Here is a 7,702-nt window from a genome sequence, read left to right as displayed (position 1 = left end):
CTTTAAAAACAAGTTAAAAAAAAGTTGAATACAAAATTACAAAAGAGACATATTTTAAAAGACTAAAATAAACGTCATCCTCGATCGACACGCATCTCATCCATTCCACTCATCCTCAACACACATGCCATGCTACCAAGAATCCTTCCGCCTCCATAATCATTTTTCTGCATCACAGTAAAATAAAGGAATGAGCCTAATGCCCAACAAGGAAAATCTACTAAAAACAAAACATACATCGTAAACATAAGCATAAGACTACATCAAATACTATAAAAGAATTTAAGACTATCTAAAACATATATCATATATCATAAGCATACACTATAAAACATATGGCTACAAAAACATCTATTACAATGGCCATCATACATCTTGGGGCTTGCTAGCTAGGCAATCATATGCCCATAATTCTACAGGGCTAGTTATCTAAACAAGTCATATAAATTTATGGGGCTTGTTATCTAAAAAAATCATATGTCCAAGGAATATACTATTGGGACTTGTTATCTAAACAAATTATATTCTTGTTATCTAAAAAAAACATATACCCGAGAACTAAAACATATCATAGCATAAACATATAACATAACATATCATAACTTAACATAACATATAAGCACATAAATTCTACCTATTTTCCTTACCAACACCGGGATATGAGAACAAGGACGGGATTTGGAACACTCCTAAAACCAACTATATAAATTGTGAGTATTTCTAAAGAATAAAGAATGAATGTGGAAATTAAACCATCAAGAAGAAACTTACTAAGAAAGAACTTAAGTTTCAAGAACCTAATCAAGAACTAATAACGAAAGTTAGGATTTGAATAAATGGAACTAAAGAAAACTAAAGAGTTTTAAAGAATTGGACTTAAAAGAATAAGAGTACCTTAGTTGACCTTATGGATTGGTCTAACTCCAACACCGAAATAACTAAACCTCATTTCCCAAGTGTTTTATAGAGCTTAGGAATGACAAAGCTTTTTCCCAACCCAAGTGTTTATCACTCTTAAGGTCTCACTAGCACATTGGAGTCTGATCACAGCTAAAGAGTGAATGGAAGGGCTGGGTTTTAAGTCCTATTTATAGAGTTCTAGGAATAAAGATCGTCTTTTTGGCTTTGAATAAAAATAATGAATTTAATTGCAAATATTTGAATATTCTTCAGTCAAAGGCTTAGGACTCGGTCAAATCATTCAAAGGTAGGTCTAAGGAGTCAAAGCTTGTTTTAAAAATAAAATAAAAAAATAGAATCCTAACTTCCAACTTCCTAAATCTCGTAACTCTAAACTCACCTATAGTAAATTCAACATAAATGGAGTTATAGAACTCCGATTTAGACCATATTTATACCGCTAGAAAGCTAATTCAATTATTGACAACTTTATAGAAATACTATTTTTCGAAATTCATAATATATCTGGGTCAAAAATAGGTCGGAAGTTACAGTACCCTAAAGTTACGGGAAAATCTATTTAATTATCTAAATAACAACCTAATCCACAAATTTCTTACCTAACCATAAAATAACAAACTCTAATTCCCTAATAATCATGCTTATGACAAGTGTCATATTCTTATTTGATCTATCTAAGCCTTAGGTTATAATAAATAATTCACCTAGGACCAACAATATTAATCAAACCTTATGTTATAATTAATATTCTTAAACTATAGGTTAAAACTTATAAAATTCATAACTATTGCTATCAGTTTCCAACTTAGTCCCGACTTGAACCAAAATCCACAGAATCTAACATACTACAAACTAATGTTGCTACTGCTGCTACTACTACTGCTCCTACTACTGCTGCTACTACTACTACTGCTGCTGCTCCTACCGCTACTGCTCCTACTGCTGCTGCTGCTGCTGCTGCTACTACTACTACTACTACTACTACTGCTACTGCTGCTACTACTACTACTGCTGCTACTACTACTACTGCTCCTACTACTACTGCTGCTCCTACTGCTACTGCTGCTCCTACTACTACTGCTCCTACTACTGCTGCTGCTCGTACTGCTACTGCTGCTCCTACTACTACTGCTCCTACTACTGCTGCTACTGCTGCTATTTTAAAAATTAAAAATAAAATAAAAAAATAGAATCCTAACTTCCAACTTCCTAAATCTCGTAACTCTAAACACACCTTTAGTAAATTCAACATAAATGGAGTTATAGAACTCCGATTTAGACCATATTTATACCGCTAGAAAGCTAATTCAATTATTGACAACTTTATAGAAATACTATTTTTCAAAATTCATAATATATCTGGGTAAAAAATAGGTCGGAAGTTATAGTACCCTAAAGTTACGGGAAAATCTATTTAATTATCTAAATAACAACCTAATCCACAAATTTCTTAACTAACCATAAAATAACAAACTCTAATTCCCTAATAATCATGCTTATGACAAGTGTCATATTCTTATTTGATCTATCTAAGCCTTAGGTTATAATAAATAAAACACCTAGGACCAGCAATATTAATCAAACCTTATGGTATAATCAATATTCTTAAACTATAGGTTAAAACTTATAAAATTCATAACTATTGCTATCAGTTTCCAACTTAGTCCCGACTTGAACCAAAATCCACAGAATCTAACATACTACTACTACTACTACTACTACTTCTGCTGCTGCTGCTGCTCCTACAGGTGTTTGGTTTAAATTTTTTTGCAAGTGGTTTAAATTTAAAGCTTAGTGGTTTAAATTTAAAACATTGTGGTTTAAAGATACTTGGATTATAAATAAAGCTTAATGGATAAAAATTTGATGTCATTTAGCTTTGTGGTTCAAAATTTGATGCCATTTTTCCTTGTGGTTCAAAATTTGATGCCATTTGATTTGTGGTTTAAATTTTTAGGAAAGTGGTTTAAATTTAATGCTTAGTGGTTTAAATTTAAAGCTTAGTGGTTTAAATTTAAAACATTGTGGTTTAAAGAGACTTGGATTATAAATAGAGCTTAATGGATAAAAATTTATAAATTGTGGTTTAAATTTGATGTCATTTAGACTTGTGGATCAAAATTTGATGCCATTTAGCCTTGAGGTTCAAAATTTGATGCCATTTGGTTTGTGGTTTAAATTTTTAGGCAAGTGGTTTAAATTTAAAGCTTAGGGGTTTAAATTTAAAGCTTAGTGGTTTAAATTTAAAACATTAGATAGTAGTAATAGCTAGTACTAGTTGTAGTATGTTTATTACCGTGGATTTTGGTTCAAGCTGGGACTTAGTTGAACACTCGTAGGAACACTTATAAATTTTACAAGTTTAACCTATAGATTAAGAATATTAATTATAACATAGGGTTTGATTAATATAGCTGATTATCCAGATGATATTCATTATACTATAAGGTTTAGATAGACCCAATAGGATAATGACACTTGTCGTGTGCATGCTTATTAAGAAATTAAGTATTTTTGAGGAATAGTTTTGTTGACCCTGATTTTAGTCAACGACACGGAGTCTAGGAAACGACATGAAAATGATATAGAGCTTGAAAATAATCTAATGGAAAGATAAAGAACACAGTGATTTATAGTGGTTCGGCCCCAAGAATTGGTAATGACCTACGTCCACTTGATACTATTATTAATATTGAACTCCCAAGGTGTGATCAAAGAACAAGGGTTCCTGAGTTTCACGGACCTTAGAAGAAGAAAAACAATACAATGATGGATAATAGTAATATAATTCTCTCAGAAAAAAGAGATCGATCCCCTTCCTTGAGCTATTTCTTGTGTATTTATAGGCTCATGAAGAGTTACATAAATTAGGAAATAATATCTATCCTTAATGATCGGATCTGCAAGTCATAATGAAGAGACATTCTCGGATATCATCACAACTGTACAAATTTTTACATAAATGAACTAACATACGACCAGCCTGGTCGTACACAAAACTTGATCTTGTCGTGTAGAAATAATGCTGGCCAATAGGCGAGTCGTATCTCTGCTATGTGTCCGCCACGTGTCAAAAATCCTTGCTACGTCATCACCAACTGATTTATGGATAAACATTTGCCCCCCAAGTTTATTTATAGCGACCAGCAATAAGTAAACTTAGTAAAACAACTTTTCATATGCCCCACGAAATCTGTCAGAGCCCTCGTGCGTTTTTGAAAACAGTGACCTAATCACGTCTAATCAAGCCTTTTCAATTTTCAAGAAACCATTCCGACGGCTGTTACACTCCCCCATGCTTTGAAAAAAGGCGACTCATGATTACCCCTTTTTGGCATACATCAACTCTATAAATAATCCCCACAATCTTCTTTTAACTCTTTACATGCCATCTTTTGCCAAGAACTCTTACGAAAAATATCTCAGAGCCCCGAACTTCAAGGTTTTCAGACGTTTTGCCGAGGATCTTTCACCTGGAAACTCGAAGTTCCTCCTTCTCAGAATCTCCAATCTTCGCTTAGGTAAACTTTCTTCGACGTTTTACCCTTTGAGATACCATGCATGATGCTCCTGTACTCTGAGACTTTTCGTGTTCTTGGGTATAAATTTGTGAAGATTTTGCATATACCGTTTGATGCTTGATAGGGTAGTGTACTTTTTCTCTATATAAGTTAGGAATCAGTTTGATAGTCAGGATCATGGATTTAGGGCGAAAAATCGAAGTAAAAATTCAATTTTTAGGCTAGCTGAAGAACTGGGTTTTTCCCGTCCCATTGGAGTTGAAAAAGCTTTTGTCAGAAAAAAACTTTTTACTTTCACTTTTTGATCCGTTTTTCAAACTGCTCGCATAAAACTTAGTCTTTCGGTTAGAATGCTGCTGGTCGATAGACGTGAGAAACGTTAGTCCAACTTTCAACATAAGCTCCCAGGCTGTGCGTCTTATCTCCCCCTTTGTTTGTTTGTAGTTCATATGCAAGACCCGTGGGGCGGAGAAAGACCCAACGACGATGATCTGTTGGCTCAACTGCTCGAGGACGAAGATCAACCCTCAATATTGATACCTGATATTCCTTTTTCTCGCATTAATCCCAACACTTCCCCAGTTTTGACTCGAAATATGGCTCGCACCAAAACTAAGGCCCAGAAAAGAAAAACTTCAAACACTTCTATGCTCCCTCGACCAGTGGTCAGGATGAAAATGCCCCCAATCCAAATATCCAAAGGCATGCCCGCCCTCGACATGTTATTCAGCCAGATGTCGAGTGGCATGTAGTCTCTGAGAGTAGGGTAACGGTCAGAATGATCGCCAACTACTTAAGAAAATACAACCTGATAGGGGTGACCCTAGTCAAGCCCAACCCAGACCAAAGGGCTAATCTGCCTGGACGTGCCTACAGCGCCTGGTCGCGGTTTCATGTTGAGGCAGGAGCCACTTTGCCTCTTCATCTATTCTTTCAGGGGGTGGCCAACTATTTTGGAGTTGCCCCCTTCCAAATTATCCCAAACAGATATAGAATGCTTGCTGCACTCTATATCCTGTACAGCCAGAAAAAATGGCCCGTACTGTCGCCACATGAGGTCAACTATCTGTTCGACCTCAAGTCTAACCCCAATCATGAAGGCACGGGGTTCTTCCATCTTTTTCATCAGGAAACCGGGTGCACTTTCCTGACTGACACTACCCACATCTCAAACGTGGGGAGGTACTACCAGGAGTACTTCCTTACGCCTGACCTGGTCGCAGACAACTTGGCTTTCGCATGAGGAGGAAAAACTTTCGCATCGCTGGCTGGCTTCTTCAATTAGTGTTTTTCCTCCACAATGTCTTAAACTTTTAATGTCTTTCAGGCCCGTGGATGCGACCAAACCCAACTCCGGGAATGGAGTCAAGAGTGGCACTCTTAGCCAGCATGTCAGATGCTCTGAAGAGTGTCAAAAATCTAGTTACAGAGGCTAACCTTAGGTTGGCTGGCCTCTGGGACCCTCAATCAAATATGAGGGGGCCTTCGGCAGGGAGTGCTCGCGCCAAAGAGGAACTCGAGCAGCAACCCCAAGCGTCTCCTCCGTCGAGGAGACCAACTGGGGTCACGATCAGGGAACCTGTAGCCACCCAAATTTGCTAATCAGGCTTGGAGCCTTGATTAGTGTGCCTGGAGGGCAATACTTGTTATACTGTGTTAATCTATGTGAATTTAAATGATTATGTGATTAGTATGCATGTTTAGGTGGAATAAATATGCATGTGGGCCCCGTTTGATTGATAGGGGTAAATTGGTAATTTTAGCCCGCTAAGGGCATAAACGTAATATATGTGAAATTTTTGGTATAACGGTGATATAATTGTGATGCACATGCCGAGATAGTCCTAGGGGAGCTAATTAGTTTAAAAGTCACAACGGTATTAAATACCTGGCTCGGGAGGAGCCTAGGGGTATTTTGGGAATATTATAATTTGAGATTGGGAATTTGTAAGTATTGGTTAATGGTATTTTAGTGATTTGAGTAACCATTGGTAACCAGTGAGGATAACTACCCTAAGTAATAAAATGGTATATTTGTAAGGGATGTGAAATGTCTAGGATGCCCTTGAGGTTTAGTTAGAAAAAGGAATTAGATGGAAGGGTAAAATGGTCTTTCGGCAAGGATTTAGATAACTTCAGCTGAGAAGAGAAGTCATTCACGTTTTGCACCTAGAAGCTCTTGTTCTTGCTGGAAGTTTGAGGAGAACCTAGAAGGAAAGGAGGAAAAAGGCAGGGAGCTGGAATTGTGAAACTTAGGAGGAGAATCAAAGTGGCTTGAGGCAACTAAAACCAAGTATAGGCCAAGATTTTCTCAGAGGTAAGAATTTATCTCTGTTTTGTTAAGTTTCTAAGCTTGATTTTTAGAGTGTAAGCATGAAAATTGAAAGTTGGTTTGTGGCTGGTTTGTGTGGGAATTCAGTTTGAGAAACAAGAGGATTTAGCTTGAAGCTGGAATTGAAGGAAGCTTAAGGTCGAATTCTCCACTTGAGGTAAGAATTCTATGTAATTCTGAGGTTTGTTTCTGGTGTGGTTTAAGAATTTTGAATCATGGTTTAAGTTTTATAAGCCTTGGTTTAAGTTTCTGGTTTACTGGTTTAAACTTCTGAAATTTGAAACCAAAGTGTGAATTGTGGGTGTGATTATGTGTTTGTGCTTGTTGTTGGTGTTTATAGGTTGCTAGATGGTTTTATTTGAGGTTTTGGATTGATTTTGGGGTTTAGGTATGCATTGGGGGTTAAATTGGGAGTGTTATGGCTCGGGGAAAATGCAGGGGAAAACCTAGAATTCTGGGTTCACGTAGGGGCGCCGCGGCCCTGTTCTTTGGTGCCGCGGTGCAAAGCAGCATCGGGCATCGGAGCCCTTCTGGGCGCCGCGGCCCTCAATGGGTATTTCCGCGGCGCTAGGCTATTTTTGGGCAGGGGAAATTTTCCATTTTAGGGCTTTTGCCCAGGAGGCTCGGGGGATGTTTCCGCTACTTTGTTTTGGGAAATTGGAGGTCCCAAGAGTACGGGATTGGTCCTAGGAAATGGTTTTGGATTGGTTAGCATTAAAGAATGTTTTAAATGTGTTGTGACTAGGTTTTCGGAGAGGCTCGGGTTAGAGGACCGTGCTCGTGACTTTGGTGCGTAAGAAGCTCGGGGCACAGGTAAGAAAACTGCTGTTTCCCATAGAGCATGAGTTGTTGGGCTCGGCCCTATATGACTGTGATGTGGGGTTTGACCCTTTGTTTGAATTTATGTATGTTTAGCTTATTGATTAGC

The sequence above is a fragment of the Humulus lupulus genome, chromosome 9 (genome assembly GCF_963169125.1).
Source record: "Humulus lupulus chromosome 9, drHumLupu1.1, whole genome shotgun sequence".
Taxonomy (NCBI): Eukaryota; Viridiplantae; Streptophyta; class Magnoliopsida; order Rosales; family Cannabaceae; genus Humulus; species Humulus lupulus.
The sequence above is the reverse complement of the archived record's forward strand: the minus strand, read 5'-3'. Positions refer to the sequence as shown.